The sequence below is a fragment of the Carettochelys insculpta genome, chromosome 28 (assembly GCF_033958435.1).
Source record: "Carettochelys insculpta isolate YL-2023 chromosome 28, ASM3395843v1, whole genome shotgun sequence".
NCBI lineage: Eukaryota > Metazoa > Chordata > Testudines > Carettochelyidae > Carettochelys > Carettochelys insculpta.
In genome coordinates, this window is record NC_134164.1 from 1,092,255 (window position 1) to 1,109,020 (window position 16,766).

The 16,766-nt window shown below is 48.8% G+C and overlaps 1 protein-coding gene and 1 long non-coding RNA gene across 7 annotated transcripts in view; one reads left to right on the forward strand and one right to left on the reverse strand.

Moving 5' to 3' along the window:
* Positions 1-1,375: 1,375 nt before the first annotated feature.
* LOC142002610 (uncharacterized) lies at positions 1,376-14,514 on the reverse strand. 3 transcript variants are annotated; one of them, XR_012642694.1, is made up of 4 exons: positions 14,407-14,514; positions 12,610-12,703; positions 4,345-4,470; positions 1,376-1,729 (listed from the first exon to the last, which is right to left on the reverse strand). It is a non-coding gene; the product is annotated as an uncharacterized LOC142002610 (long non-coding RNA). The 3 variants fall into 3 exon arrangements; XR_012642693.1 differs by having other exon boundaries at positions 1,376-2,827; XR_012642695.1 differs by having other exon boundaries at positions 1,376-2,827; positions 14,412-14,476.
* A 35-nt stretch (positions 14,515-14,549) lies between these two features.
* Positions 14,550-16,766, forward strand: part of ZNF652 (zinc finger protein 652) — a 34,441-nt gene continuing 32,224 nt past the window's right edge. For all 4 annotated transcript variants that reach the window (XR_012642728.1, XR_012642727.1, XR_012642729.1 and 1 more), the window contains exon 1: positions 14,550-14,870. The gene's annotated coding sequence lies outside the window, so the exon portion shown is untranslated. The remainder of the gene's footprint in view (positions 14,871-16,766) is intronic.

The window sequence follows — 16,766 nt, forward strand, 5'->3', positions numbered from 1 at the left end:
AATCTCCTGGCTAGTCGGGACCTACAGTAGTTTTCCAGGTTGGTAGAACGTGGGGCATCATGTCTTCCAGCAAAGTGGGCAATGATTCCTAAATCAGAAGCATGAGAAAAACAGCAGCACAGAAGGCTTGAAATGAGAGTGGTTTAAGGAATCAGGGTAGGCTGCAGAACCTCTCCACTAATGGCAGCTGCTTTGATGGAGCTTAGCCCTAACATATGAATCAGCATTTTGTGAGCTATGCCAACCGAGCTTGGAGCTCTCAGCTTGGTTTTCTGTGTACAGTTGTCCATTTCACCACAAAACACCACAACTGGCACTAATTAGCAGCCTCCTGGACAGTCCCCGTGGAGAACTCAAAGCCAAAATGGAGCCAAAGACTGATTCCCCTCCTCTTCCCCTTCCCAAGGGCTGGAGCTTCCATAACCAAAGTTGAGATGTTGGCAGGACAGTCTGGCAGAAACTTGCACCACCATGACCCCTTCTGTATTTGTCCTGATGGCTTTAGAGAGGACTTCAGCCTTAGGCAGCATCCAAGACAGCAACTCTCAGCAGAATTATTTTAAAAATCAGCACCCCAATCTCCTGCGGAAGGTGGCTTCATCCTGTTATCTCCTCACTCTCCTGGTTCAGCATTTATGATGTAACTAACCAACAAGTGAACCAGCAGCAAGAACTAAGATGCACTGAAGGTCAAAAAATGGGGACAAGTTATAGGCAAGTGCATCCTGTGCACATCATTGCAAGGTATTTTGTTACAACTCATCCCCTAATGGTAAAAGCACACTGTCTTATTCTCCTCCCTCCTTTCTGAGAACACCACCCCCAGCTACTGAGGTGAGCCTCCTAAGCTTAATTTGGCTTGTGATACTAAATCCACCTGTCTCAGTCCTTTCCTAGCCAAGAAATGTATTATGTTTTAGTGGAGAGACCACCGCAGCAAGGTATATGCAATCCCTGGAAAGTTATAGGAAAGGAAGTCGCTCAGTGAGAGATGCTGATTAGGAGGCAGTCTGATCTCTGCTAACCATCTGAATTGGTGCAACATGGAATGGGGTAATACTGTGCTAGAATCTAAAGCAGGTAAGTGGTGACCCAAGATGGATGATGGTTGGGTGCATAGCTACAAGGAATTTGAAACATCTCCAAGTAAGGTGTCTGCAGCCAAAAAATGCTGTCATAATTACCACTAACAGGCAACCCTCTTGGAAGAGGGAATTGACTAGACTAAAAAGAGACTGTACTCCCCCTTCCTTGTCTTCTATCTGGTATTTGTCCTCCTCACATCCATGCACCTCATGGTCGAGGGGACTCCAGGGCACATGTCCCTATCACTAAAATATAAGAGAAACAAAAAAGGAAGGTGCTGAAAACAATGCCTAGTCCAGCATCTTTCTGATTTATTATACCCTACTGACAATAAAAAGTGCTTCTCTTGTGTTTTCAAGATCTCACTGCTGGACCTTGACAGCAGCAGCATGTTCTGACAAAGTCCATGGCTTCTTCAGTTGCTTATGGGTATTTGTGAAGATACCCCACCCAATTGTCAGGGCCTAAGCTATTTCTCCAGGTGGGAAAGGAGGGCTGTAGCCTCCAGCCATGCCAGGAAGCAGAGATCTACTAAGCGAGCAAAACGTTTTTTCACAGGGTTTGAGGAAGCAATCCGGAGCAAATCTTGTCTTTGTAGCCCCACTAGATGGCAGCAATAAATCTGCTGAGCAGAACTTTTGGCCTGGAAATAAAAAGAAAAGCAAAGAGGGTGTTTCCCTTGCAGTCAGGGCAGGTGAGTAAAGAGGTCACAGTACCCTGGAATGGCTCTTCCTGGGCCATGACAAAGGCAAAGACAATGTTCTGAGAAAGTGCTGGCCCAGCACTAAACATGCAAACCACTAGTGTCAAATCTGTCACTCAGTCATGTGCAAACAAAGTTTTGGGAGCTTAGCTGCTTCTTTAATGCCTTCTTTGCCACAGTTATCTCATGCAACCTGTGAGACCAGACTCCTTCCTAGGACAGATGACTTTTCCAAACTAGCCTCCTTGCTCATTTCACTGGTCTACTTCTACTACTTACTACTACTAAGGCCTTTCATTCAAGCTGTGCAGCCCTTTCCCCTGTTTAACACATCTCTTGCCAAGGTTCTGGTGGCTAGGACAGTTGCATCTTTGGTTATATTTACACTGCGCAGTGCATTAGTGCCCAGGCACATGCATACGAAGCCTGTGCTTGCCAAGCTCTTCAGGGAGCATGCATATTGCACTCGTATGTGCATCCCTCCACGAGCAGCTCCATTGACTCTGGAAGTATATTAGCTCCTATCTGAGACCTGGGCTCACTGGGGATGTACATATGGCAGGGTTCTTAGCACCTCGCTGGCTGGTACCATACTACGGTTTGTTTATGTATTGTGGGAGAAGTGGTTTGTCTTGCTTGCACAGAAACATTCTCAGCTCCCCAGAACCCTCAACAGCCCATCAACATCCACTGCCTTTCTGAGTTCTTCTTCCTCCTGCTAACTTCTGTGTCTGCCATAGCAGCATCCTCTGCACCTCTGATTCTGGAGATTCAGTATTTCTCACAGAGAAATCCAGCACTGGCTTCAGTTACAGTAATTTGTTCACAACAGCTGTCAGACATCTTATCTCCAATATGAACTCAGCTGTAGGAAGTTTCTTGTGCACTGTGGCAAATCCAGGTGCAAGATTTTTGTCCGATGGTGAGTCTACATGCAGGAAAAAACAGGGGGCAGTGAAACATGTGTTCTTTGCACATCGCCTCTCATTTCACAGTAGACTGTCTTGGAATTCAGTTTGGGTCATCTTTTCATAGCTGCTGCATAGAGGGACAAGAAATGATGAAATCACGAGCTGGAGAGGAGGCATTTTAACACGCATACTGTTGTGCTGGAGTCCTACTGCCTACAGTTTATGCTACTGAAGTTGCTGTAACTTATCACAGGCAGGGGGATCCACTAGGACCTACTGCTCTCATTTATTTCATCTGCTCTGCACAATTTGTTTAAGTGAATTTAGGGCTGTTAGACAGTGCTTGTCCAGCAGCCTTTAAGACCAAGATCCTGTATTTATTTAGCCACAGAACAGGAACTGCAGTGCATGGTTAACTCCCACTTTTTGCCACCAATATCTCTTAACCCTGAGCCAGAATGCCTTCGGCCAGAGGAGACTCCCAACTAGAGACAATGGGGGCCAAGCCCATTAGTGCTTTTCTAAGTAGAAACTAGACTGAGAATTGCTACACTCATTTCAGAGGTGCTGCCCCAGGGCAAATTAGCTGGTCATCAGCTTCAGTCACTGCTGACCACCAAGGGTACAAGCAAGGGTGAGGACCTCCATCTCTTCTCTCCCAAAATGATGTGATGTTGAGCAAATTTCTACCTGCAGCTTTATAATTTCTGTAGCGTTAATCTGCACAGCAGTGAGCTACACTTTCCATTTGTAGGCTCACATAGTCAAAACAACTAAATATGCTTTTGTACAGCACAAACAAACAGGAAACTGCCTGATTTCCTTTCTGCCTCTCCCTCCCCACCCCCATTTTTCAAATTATCAACCAGTTCACCTGATTTGTGAAGAGAAGACAATGAGCAACATCACTGTCAGTGTGGTTGTACCTTGCCATCTTAGCCATCAGACAGAAAATATGCTTCCTGTTTGTTGCCACAGCTGCCACTGATATTGCAGAGCCAAATGCTAGCCAGGTAAGAAAGCTCTCTAAAATTGCTGAACTGTGTATCATAAAGCACAGAGCTGGGGTCTGGGAGGCAAGACTTTAGGGTCTGGTTCATTGCTTTGCAGCTGGTTTAGTACAGGTTTAACTTCACTAACCCAGAACTCTCTCGTCTGGCAAACTCCATAATCCATCATGATGTTAGTTAGTGAGATGACCACTTACCTCCAGATCTGAGGAAGTGGGTCTGCGCCATGAAAGCTCATCATATAATAAATTATTTTGTCAGTCTTTAAAGTGCTACATGACTGCTGGTTTGTTCACTTATGTTTGTGGCCAAGTTTACCATGGTCTGATAAAGTTTGTTTACAGATACCAGTCCTGGCTCTCAGTGTTCTGTGCTTTTGTTTAGCTGCAATTTACCCCTAAATGTCTTCTAGAAGCCCAATAAGCAGTGGAAGTGTTGGAAATATGCTAGAGAAATGTGACCTCCTGTTGTTTGGCAAGTTCTCCACACTAGGCTCTTGCCACACAAAAATCTACACACCAGGCTCTTACTTTCCTCCTATAACCAATTCATATCAATGTAACTCCACTGAAGTCAAATTCAGCTATTTTTGATTTATTACAGGGAAAACAAAATTCAGGAGCATTAGTCTTACCATATCTTTGCCTCAGTGCCCCAATTCATAACATGGAGGAAAACTATTCCAGAGATGTCTAGTAGGGTGGTCATGTTATTCATGGAGGGAACAAAGCCTCCTGAGTCAATGCAATCTGGATCAAACCTGCAGAGGAGATGACACAATCTTAGCAGACTCAGAGGGGTAGCTGTGTTAGTCTGTATCTTCCCAAAACAAAGCAAGCAGTCCTGTAGCACATTAAAGACTAACAATTTTATCTATTAGGTAATAAACTTTCATGGGTAAGATCCACATCTTCAGATTATGGACTAGCAGACCATAAACCCTTTGGAGCAGGGATGGTTTTGTGTTGTTTGTACAGCACCTAGCATAATGGGTCTGCAACCGAAGCCCCTTGCCAGTACAGTGACACAAACAGCAAATAGTAGTAATCTGCCCATCGTTAGAAAATATTGCAAAATCTTCAAGGAAGCCTTTCAACCATAGCAAAAATGACTCTCAAAGCACTGCGGCCTGCTTCTACTGGGCCTAACAACCACCCAGATGCAAGCCAAAGAAAACACCTTGAACCAGGCAGAGTTCAGGCACAAGGGAGAGGAGTCAGTCCATTAGAACCTTCATTAATGATTTGGGGTCTGTCTTAACCATGGAGGGGACCGAAGAGGTTTGCACTGGGGTTGCTCTTCTCGAATTAGCTAACTTGAGCAAGGGCAGCCCCACTGCAAGATAAGCCTTGAACGGCTATCTCCCCACTTACACTGCACTAACTTGTGTTGGGCCTATTGTGTGAGGGCACATCCAATGGTCCTTTGTATTGAAGTTAGCTGCACTATTGCAGATTCTTTCCTGTGAATTGGAGGATAACTTGCCAGTCCCTTTTGGGCACACTGTAGGAATTGTGGGGAAGCATTGAAGAAGCAGCAGCACTTGGGTCGGGCTAACTTACACCCATTCCACAGAGTGGTCAGGGTAGTAGATGACAGGTTGTGCTGACTCAGCCATTAGCTTATACAACCACCAGTCCAGCCAACTTAAGTGAAAACGCTCCAGTGAAGGGATTTTGTATGTGGCCTGGACACAAGTCGGAGGCAACAGTTGAACTAATATTACTTCTTTTTGTGGAAGAAGCCCAGACACTGCAGTGACAAGTGTCAGTATAGAACACAAAGATATAGAATAAGTAGCCTGATAAAGAATATAATAAAAATGCCACTGACATGTCATAATAAACTCATCCCATGAAACTAAAAACAGAGCTGTGAAGGACATGCTCCCCTGGACAATTCAAAGACCCTTTACCCCAACTTGGAAGACAGCATCACTGCTTGATAATGGAAATTAATAATAAAACTCCACTTGAGAGGCACCTTTTCATCTCTAGATGTAGAGCTATTTGACAAAGCAAGCCTCATTATCCTCCGTTTGACGCAGTTGCAAAATATTTGCTCCAAGTCACAGAGATGGTGAAGTTCAAAGGATACGCAAGGTGGTGTAGCAAGATGAACAGGGAATGCCTCGGGGTGACATCGCAAGACATCATTAGAATGGTCATGTAAGCCAACTCTCAGCTCCCTGCTCTGTCCCGATGGCCTCCCAGGAACTGAGAAAGTCCATCAGCAACAGAAGGGAGCTGTGAAAGTTCAGTCGTGTTCTGTGGAAGCCTCAGTGTCCACATACCACTGGCTAAATGCAAAATTTGTCCTCTCAATTACAGCTACCCGGATGGCAAGAAGTGGTGGCAGCGACAGGAAGGGTGGGAGAAGGCTGGACAGGCCAGCACTCAATATGCCACCAAAGTGTTAGGTTAAAAATATCCTTTGTGTTCAAGAGAGGCAAGAACAGGAAGGAAGCAGGGGTTAAGTCTAAGCAAAATGAGTATGTCCAAAAGACACATTAATTCAAACAAGTCCTTTAGAGGGGAAAAACTCCTGGTGCCAATTCTGTAAGGTAGAGAATAAGGACCTACATATTGTATGTATTCTTCTAGCACCAAAAACTCCATGCAGGATTGGAACTACTGTGTTAGGTGCTTTACAAACTCTAGGTGCCTAAATACCTTGCAGAATCGGGGCCAAACTCCTATTAAAATCAACAGAAGTCAGGCACCTAAATACCCTGGGAACACATGGGCATTAGGGTTTGTCTACACAGGGAAGTTATACTGGTATTAGGTAGGATGTGAATTTAAAGTACAGTGGTTACAGAAGTATAACCCTACCTCCATCCTCCAAATGTGTTCACTTATTCAGTATAAGAGGGTGTGGTTTTCGTTTAGCATATATTACTTGGGAAAGGGTTTCTAAACCACCCCCACTCCCTTCAAAAAGCCACTCAAAAGAAATTATATGTCCGTACATGGATTTCTAATCAGTATATCAGACTAACTACAGTGGTATAACTGGTCAAAACTTTCCCATGTAGACAAGTCTTTAGAAGAGTTATCCCTGCCTCAAAGTGCTTACAGTACAAGCACAAGAGAGACAAAGAACCAACAAATAAGCAAGAGTCAACAGAACAGAATTTGTATGCTACAGTTCCTCCAAGCCTCTGCTAGATTACCTTTTGTGCCACAGCTCTCCCATCCCCAGCGCTATCCATCTGCCCCAGTCCAGATCCAGGAGCTTACTTTCCATTTTTTAACCAGTGATATTAGACCAAAGATCCACACAGGGTCCACGGAGGAACAACCAACCTTTTCCTGAGCATCACTGATTTGCCCAGCATGGTGCAAACAAACAGATATGGTAAGACACACTGTGCCCCAGTGAATTTACAGGTGAATTACCATGCACTTATCAATCAGGGCTTTCATTATTATACTTGCTCTATAGCTTCTTCCTCTTTCAAACTGACAGCTGGCAAGGATGGCTAAGCAGTGTAAGCACCAGGTTTGCCCATGTGGGTTCCTTACCACTGTCACTTCTGAGCCCAACATAGCTAATTCAACCTTTTCTTTCTTCCTAGGTAGATATAAAATATAGACCATTTAGTTTGCTGGGAGTTGAAACCAAGACCCTGCCCCTGCTACAGGCAGGTTTACAATCCCATTGCACACCCTGCAAAAGTAGCTTAGTTCACAGTCCTCGGCTTGTCCCTTCCCACGCTGTTCTGCAGTATGCTGTGTGGTGTTTGGGCACTGCTCTACACCCCACAGCCAACCACACCTCATGTCATTTCTTAAGTTTGTAAAGCTCTTTGAGATTCTTTAACTTAAAAAATGTTTCATCTCTAATAATACTAAAGATCACAGGGTGTGCTTAAAGGAACTAGCCTAATAATTACTTACATTTTTATGATACCTTTCATCCCACAAGATCCCAAGGTGTTCTGCAGATTTAATGAGCTGATCTACAAATTATGCACAAGAGACACGTCACTTATGAAATGCAGCTACCTCTGGGGTGAGATAGAGCAGCTGCTTGGGAAGCCTACATAACAGTTTAGGGCAGAAATATGCCATATCCACCTGAAACTGTATGTAGAGCGTAGAAGATAATTACACACTTTGGAATTGCCACAGGACATCTTGAGCAATGCCATGAGATCTTCAGAGAACACCTGTTCTATATCCTTTCTTGGGGTCAAGGGGAGGGGGTATTGCCAGATGGGTTACATACTTCTAGAGGTTGTACAATGAGGTCAAAGGAGATGGCAGAGGAAAGCCAATGAGGAAATCACAGGGCTGATAAGGATCTGTGGCTGACTCGCAGTACAGTGTGTTGGAGAAGCTCATGTGGAGACAGAGGTGTGGGTTTGGTTGGTTTTGATTTCTTGTTTTTTTCCCTACCTGGCTAACATGTTTTTTCATGTCAAAACGTGGATCAAAGAAAAAAATGTAAGCAGCGAAAACAGACTCCTTTGTGGGAACAGCAACTGAATGGAGTCAACAAATTCCTGCTGGGGTGCAGGAACTGAGAACCATCATTTGTCAATCGCTAACAAAGTATGTCCTGCAAGGCACACAAGGGACATACAGGAGACGTACAGGGCATCACAGATGGGAGAAAAGTCAACCTACTTTATAGGATGGCATCTTCTATAGCATGGTTTCCCAAACTGGGGGGTGTGAAGAAATTCCAGGGGGGGCACAAGGTGACCCAGCCCCCTGCCATTCCCCCCACCTGAAGAAAAAACAGCCTTTGCTTCCAGCTCTCAGCTCCTGCCATTTTACGTGGGTGACCTGGCACAGCTGCTATAAAAAGCAGGCAGACGGCAAAGATCCAGGTGGAGCCACCTGCAAAGGGAGGTGAGTGGATTGGAGAGAGAAGGGAGAGGAGGATGGGGTTAGATAGCGGGTTGGGAGTGCGTGAGACTAGGAGGCTTGTAGTGCCTGGCTTTGGGGGATGGAAGGGGGCTCAGAAGCAGGGGCTTGTGGGGCTTGGGCAGCTGGTTTGTGGTCCTAATGGGGCTTGGGTGCCTGGCCCCAGCAACATGGGGCTCAGGAGGCTTGGGCTGAGAGGCAGGTGGCTGGCCGTAGCAGCAGGGGGCTCAGGCAGAAGGCTGGCCCCAGCAGTGCAGGGCCCCGGCGGCTGGCGGGCAAGCAGGTGGGTGGCTGGCCCTGGCAGCGCGGGGCTCGGGCAGCTCAGACAGGCGGCTCTTACAGCACAGGGCTCACACAGGCAGGCAGCTGGCATGGGCAGCTCTAGCAGCTGGCACAGGGCTCAGGCAGCTGGTGCTGCACTAGGCACCTGCAAAGGGCCAAGAAACTATTTGTAATTATTTTTAATTTTAAATAACATTTTTATATCAAGTTTTTGTGTTTATTTAAAATTACGAATTGAATGTTTTGTTAAAAGCGGAGGTTGGATAATGGTAAAGAAGAGGTGAGGGGGCATGAGGGTTTCTCAAAAATGGGCATGATGCCAAAAGCTTGGGAACCACTGTCCTATAGGGAACCATTTGGCCTTTGTGTTATAGAGAAGATATTTGGAACAATTATTTAATTCTCTCAAGAAACAGGTTTGAACTGCAAGACCTGATTAGAAACCCTTCCTCCCACAAGATTCCAAATCCAGGGGGCAGATCTCAAGGCTCACAGACCTCTCAATCATCCTGCTCCCTAAGATAGAGGTGCCTATCATTTTCCATTTAAGTTGTAATTTCAGACCATACATGGAATTCAGTTGCAAGAAGCTTATTTGGAGAGGCAGCAGGTACTGCTCTTGCACAGACAGACATCCCCCACCCCCACGTCACCTGCCTTCACTCTCTGCAGTCAAAAGCCTGGTTTCTGTTGGGCCTAGATTCTTACCAGCCCACAGGGAGGGCTCCCTGACTCTCAAAGGCATTGCAGCCACACCCCTTTCCCATGCCCCTGTAGTAAGAGCAGTAGGGAGTGAGCCACAGACATCAGCTATGCTGGCCACATGCTTCCCAACCCATATTGCCTCTTTTAGTTGAGATTTTAAATCAGTGATACTCGAACAGAGGCTCCGTAGCCACAAGTGGCTTTTTACTGCATCTCTTGTGCCTCCACCTAAAATACTGTGTGATTTAATTATTAACTAATCAGGATGCTTTTATCCAATTGTAGTCAATACAAATAATACTTGGTCAGTCACTTTGTTGAGAAATATAAACTATTTCCCCTGTAACACTGTTTTACTAGGACTATACCATAATAATAATCTGATTGCTAATTTGGCTCCTGATTATTACTGTGTTAAATAAAAGATTTCAGGAAATCCCTGTTGTAACACTGTATTAAGGACCTGAGTCACTTTCATATTGTACAAATTGCGACCACGTCAAATCTGTCTGCAGGTAATTTAGACAAAAAAAGAATTGCTTAGAGACTGTCCCACCGAATTTTACCAGGTTTCACCTGCCAAGCCTCACAAACAAGGCAATACAAGAAACAACCCTAAGCACCAGAGGAAATGTGGTCAAGGGCCAGTACTGCTCACTCTGAGATGAGAGGAGAAATTCATTGGGTCATAGCCCAACTGGTGAGGTACAGAAAAAATTCAAGTCACTAGGAAACAGTTAATCATTTTGCTCCCTTCTCTTTCCTGTGGTTGCCGTACCCTTTTTGCCCCCAAACTGGTCACAGTGGAATTCCTGTCCCACCTATGCACATTAAGTTCTGGGGAAAGGGAAGTAGTATGCCTAAAGGTCATGGGGCAGGCTTCCCTCTTAAAGTAGGGCCTCCCCTGAACAGAGCATCATGCAGAAATGGGGAGAAAATAGCTCCACAGCAATCCAGAAACCTCTTCCATCCCTATCTCTCCCATCAACCACCAGTAGCCAACATCCTCCCACTCAATAACAGTCCTACCAACACCAAGAATCTACCCCTTATTTTGTTGCCAAGTACCTGTTTTCACAAGGCACTGTGAAATTAGGTCAGAACAAGAAAACGCAAGAGTGTTATACAGAAACTAACCTCTTATGTAACGCTGCTCACCAGTAGATCTCAAACCACTTCACAAAGGTCAGCATCGTTATCTTCATTTAACTGAAGCAACTAACATATAGAAAGGTCAAGTGATTTGTCCAAGGTCACCAAGACCAGTGCAGCGCAGGAATAGCCCCTAGGCCCACTAGATTACAGTCCAGTCTGCTATCCACTAGAGGCAGAATTCTGGGGGAAGGGTTAAGTAGAAAAAGACTGAGAAACGTGGACCTACGCTTCAGAGCAGCAGATTACAAATCAAGACTACTGTTTTTTCTTGATGACTGTAAATGACTTGGGTAAATCATAGAATCCCTTTCTGTCTCAAGTACAAACTTAGGAAGTTTACAATTTCCCTTTGAAAGAGAAAAATACTTGTACTTTCATAGTGACCTTCATAATACAATAATACACTGCCCTTTTAAAGCTATTCTAGGAATGTCAATGCACTTTACAATAAAAACTGAGCTTTGCAATAACATCCCAGTAAGATAAATGTTACTACCATTTTAGCCAACAGTGAAACTGAGGCAAATCGAGGGTAAGTAACTTGGCCCAGGTTACATGGCAAACTGGTGGCAGAGGTGTGATCAGAACACAGAGTCCTGACTTCCAATCTGTTGTTCTAATGACTAAGCCATTTTCCAGCTACACAGGCTGCAATGGCTGAGTGCTACACAAACATGAAGAGGGACAAGATGGGTGAAACTATACCTCTTATGGACCAACTTCTGTTGATGAAATAGAAAAGATTTCTTTCAGGACCAGAAGAACAGTTCTGTGTACGCCGGTAAGTTCCTCTCTCTCACCAACAAAAGTTGGTTCAATAACAGATATTACCTCATTCACCTCATCCCTCTAATATCCTGTGACCAACAGAGTTACAACACTGGAAACAATAAGAACACTTACTAATACTTGGCACTTGCCTTCAAAGCACATGAAAAGCCTTCTTGTTCATGAGCTCACTAGAACATAGGTAACATACGTACTGTCTCCACTATACAGATGGGAAAACAGATACAAAAAGATCAAGTGACTTGGCCATTGCCATACAGCAAGCAGAGCTAGGAGAAAACCCAGGAGAGCTTCTGGTTTCCGATCCTTTGACCAGACCATCCCTCTTTCGACATGGCCTTTGTGCTCCTTATATTCCATATGAACTTTGGGACATTTAAGTGGAACAAGCACTTGATTAAAAGAAAATAGGGCAGCATTTACATTATGCTATGGATTCAGGCTTCCATACACCCTTCAGTGATGGTGACAGCCTAGAGTTTCACTGCTGTTTATAATATAAACCCACATGCTGCTGAAAAGCATCTCAGACCACGGCCCAGTCATTTTTACTCAGAGCTAGAAGAAAATCCATGCGTGGGTTGGTGTTAGCCACAGCGCCTCAAAGCTCTCAGTGCATTACCGCAGCTCACCCAGCTCAGATAACTTTAATTAAGTAAAATCTCACTGTAATTACCTAGATGAGGACAATGGAATAACGGTTGGTTTAGGCATCCTGGGATCAGTTACACTACTGGTTGACCTGTGCTGCAGTCAGTCAGCGTTAACCTTCTTCTCTAGAATAAGAGGTTGCAGGATGTGTACTAAGATGTAATTGGAAGACAAGGCACAGAAATACACACAGAGTGAGAAAGCAATCAAATCTATTTTTTTAATCTTGCTGTTCAGAAGGACTGCTCACACAAGTGCCAATAATGTTTCTGATCCTGTTCTTAGTGGAGTTTTGCCATAGCCCCACCACTTGCAAGATTAGGGGCAGCAACAGAAGGATCCCAGAAAAATGAAATAACATATACCTACAAACAGCACTGCATTTAAAACAACAGCAAGCAACACTTTTCACTTTAATGGTTTCACTTTTTAGTGCCTACCCGTAACATGGGATTCTGTGGTGTCAGTGGCCCCGATCTTTTATGTTGAAGGATTTTGCATCTTTACTTTCGCAGTAGTTGTACAGTATGGTAGCTTTTGGTTTAAAAGTACAATGAGACTTAGTCATTAGTAATCATTAACCCCATGATCAATCTTCATCAGATCCAGGCACTCACTCCAGCACACTGGGCTCAGCACCCAAATCCACAGTCCCAGGCCCCTCCCCTTTTCAGTGCAGGCTCCACTCCAACCCCCTGAGCATCAGACTAATCCTCCTCCCAAGCCTGGCACATACTCCAACCCCCTGAGCCCTACATACACCTCCCTTCCCATGCTCACACTCATTTCAATCTCCCCACAGCCCCACACCAACCTCCCCTCAGACCCACTAGCACCCTCTTACAAGCCTGGCCCCGACTCCAACTCCCCTCAGCCTCACACCCAACCCCTTCCGAGCCCGGCACCCACACCGACCTCCCCTCAGCCCCACACCCATCCCCCTTCCGAGCCCCGTCCCCACTCCGACCTCCCCTCAGCCCCACACCCATCCTCCTTCCGAGCCCCGTCCCCACTCCGACCTCCCCTCAGCCCCACACCCATCCTCCTTCCGAGCCCGGTCCCCACTCCGACCTCCCCTCAGCCCCACACCCACCCCCTTCCGAGCCCCGTCCCCACTCCGACCTCCCCTCAGCCCCACACCCACCCCCCTTCCGAGCCCGGTACCCACTCCGACCTCCGCTCAGCCCCACACCCATCCTCCTTCCGAGCCCCGTCCCCACTCCGACCTCCCCTCAGCCCCACACCCACCCCCCTTCCGAGCCCCGTCCCCACTCCGACCTCCCCTCAGCCCCACACCCACCCCCCTTCCGAGCCCGGTCCCCACTCCGACCTCCCCTCAGCCCCACACCCATCCCCCTTCCGAGCCCGGTCCCCACTCCGACCTCCCCTCAGCCCCACACCCATCCCCCTTCCGAGCCCGGTCCCCACTCCGACCTCCCCTCAGCCCCACACCCATCCTCCTTCCGAGCCCCGTCCCCACTCCGACCTCCCCTCAGCCCCACACCCACCCCCCTTCCGAGCCCCGTCCCCACTCCGACCTCCCCTCAGCCCCACACCCATCCCCCTTCCGAGCCCCGTCCCCACTCCGACCTCCCCTCAGCCCCACACCCACCCCCCTTCCGAGCCCCGTCCCCACTCCGACCTCCCCTCAGCCCCACACCCATCCCCCTTCCGAGCCCGGTCCCCACTCCGACCTCCCCTCAGCCCCACACCCACCCCCCTTCCGAGCCCGGTCCCCACTCCGACCTCCCCTCAGCCCCACACCTATCCCCCTTCCGAGCCCGGTCCCCACTCCGACCTCCCCTCAGCCCCACACCCATCCCCCTTCCGAGCCCCGTCCCCACTCCGACCTCCCCTCAGCCCCACACCCATCCCCCTTCCGAGCCCGGTCCCCACTCCGACCTCCCCTCAGCCCCACACCCATCCCCCTTCCGAGCCCGGTCCCCACTCCGACCTCCCCTCAGCCCCACACCCATCCCCCTTCCGAGCCCGGTCCCCACTCCGACCTCCCCTCAGCCCCACACCCATCCCCCTTCCGAGCCCCGTCCCCACTCCGACCTCCCCTCAGCCCCACACCCACCCCCCTTCCGAGCCCGGTCCCCACTCCGACCTCCCCTCAGCCCCACACCCATCCCCCTTCCGAGCCCCGTCCCCACTCCGACCTCCCCTCAGCCCCACACCCATCCCCCTTCCGAGCCCGGCCGGTCAATCCTCCTGATTCCCCCGTCCCGGCTAACCCCACATGTTCGTTCACGTCCAGGCCCCCGCCAGCCCCGCGCCGCTCCGGCCCTGTGAGCCCGACTCCCGCCCCCTCCAGCCGGACTCCGCCTGCGGGCGGCGGTGAGCGGCGCTACGACGCATGCGCCGACTCCCTCCGCGCCCTCGTTTCCCCGGAGCCTGTGGGGGGAGGGGGCGCGCGCGCGCTCCTTTTCTCCCCCCTCCCCCCTCGCTCGCGCCCGCGTCGCGAGACTGGCTGCGGCGGCCACGTAGCGCTGCGGCGGCGGCAGCTGAGGGGAGCGGGAGCCGCGTCCGGCGGCGGCGGGGCCTGGGCCTGAGGCGGCAGCTACGCGAGCGCCGCGGCGGCGGCGGCGGCTGAGGGGGCCGAGCGGGAGGGAGGGCCCCGGCGCCCGCCCCCTCCCTCCCTCCCTCTCCCCCCCCCGCTCCGCCCGGCATGGACGGCGGCGGCGGTGGCTCGGCCTGGGTGAGTGTGGGCCGCCCGCCAGCCTGGCAGGGGACCCCGGCGGCCTGGGGGCAGCCGGTTGGGAGCGCGAGGCCCCGCCTTTCCCGGCTCGCGGGGAGTGGGTGCGCCGCCTGGGGCTGGGGAGACCGCAGGGGCTGGGACACCCCCAGGGGCGCCAGCTTCTCCCGGGGGGGGGGCTGCGCGGGGGGCGCCCCAGCGGCTGCCCCGCGGGGGGGGGCGGGCTCGCACCACTCGCGTGCAGCCCAGGCACGTGGGGGCTGGGCTGCACGACGCAGGTAAATCTTCGCTTGCTGCATCTTCCCCTGGGCTGGGCGGCTGCATTTCCACAAACCCTCCCGCTCGAGGTGCCCGGGCCTCTCGCCTTCCCTGGAGCGGTAGCTTAAGTGTGGGGCAGCGGGAGAGGTCAGGTGCCACCTCCTCCCCGCAGCCCCTCACCTGCGAGCTGTACACTCGCGGCCCCTCTGTGCGTGGCAGGGATGGGAGTGGGAGCAGTTAAGCACATGCCTTTCCTTTTCCCTGCTGCTGGGTCTGGTGTTGTCATGGGGTATGTGGGGGGGTAACAGCCTTAGGGCAGAATAAATGTCCAGGGCTACGGGCAATGTTTTCTCGTTTCTTTAGTCACTCCATAAGGCATCTCGCCTTGAGGCTCCTTGGGTGAATTGTGCAGTATGCATGGTTCTGTTTGTATGGAGCTCTCCTGTGTGCAGCTCAGGAAGCTGTGAATATCTTTGTACCTGCCTTGCAAGAATGAGATGGTTAAGCGTAACTATGATAGCTGCAGGTATCAGAGGCATAGCCGAGTTCGTCTCTATCTTCAAAAACAAGAAGTTGTCCTGTGACACCTTATATACTAAGAGAGAACTTGGAGCAAAGCTTTCCTAGGCAAAGACACGCTTTGGGCAGATGCATGGGTGGGGGGGTTTCCAGAAGAGGGTTTAAATATAGGCTTGTGAAAAAGAGGGAGTCTCAGTGAAGGAGAGTGCCAGAGTTGACAAGATCTGTTCAGTCATGGATAGGTGCACGTTTTTTGATAGTGCTGAGGTTTTGAATCTGGTTGGCGAAGGGATCCAAGGAAAAGTGTTGAGGTGGAGAGAAGGATGGTGTGTGCCTTGAGTGAGGGTACTCTATGAAGGATGAGCATTTTTTTCCAGAGCATGGCCTGAGGCTTATTGTTTTAGGAACTGCAAGTGGTACATGTTTTGTTGGCAGTTGTGTGTGCATGATGAATCAGGAGACTGATGCTGGTGTGTGTGCACTGAATAGAGGAGATACTCTAATGTGCAAGCATTGATTTGTGAAAGATGGTCTGCTGCACCTTGATTTATCATGGCATTGACTGATAACCTTGTTTATTCACGTGGTCTTACTGTGGTTGTTAGATTTTGTGTGTACTGACTGCATTGAGAGTGTAACCCTGATGTGCTTGTACTGAATTACATTCATGTAGGTTTTGGGTTCATAGAGATGTTATGAAAAAGTTTGGGCTTGGGGGAGACTCATTTAAAAATCATAGCATCTTTACTGACATTTTATCTATTATTTTGGTTTTAAAATAGCATCTCCTTTTCATTTTAAACAATAGAGTTTTCCTATAACCAGTGGTATCTTGTTTCTAGAATCTTTTCCCACCTGCTTAAGATACTGAGTGTTTAAGAACCCTGTCCCCACCATAGATCACTTATGCTCAAATCTTGATGTTGACAGCATAAAGGAGTGGTTCAGATGTTGGATAGGAGATTTTTCAGAAGTGTACAACTGAGAGATCATAAAATGTGAAATCATAGTTTATATAGACTTTGTAGATTATGCAAGTGTGCAGTGCTGGGGGAGAATGGTGTTTATGCATTTGTTGTTATGAAATTTTTAATGAGTATGTTCCCAGTTTTTTTACAGAAG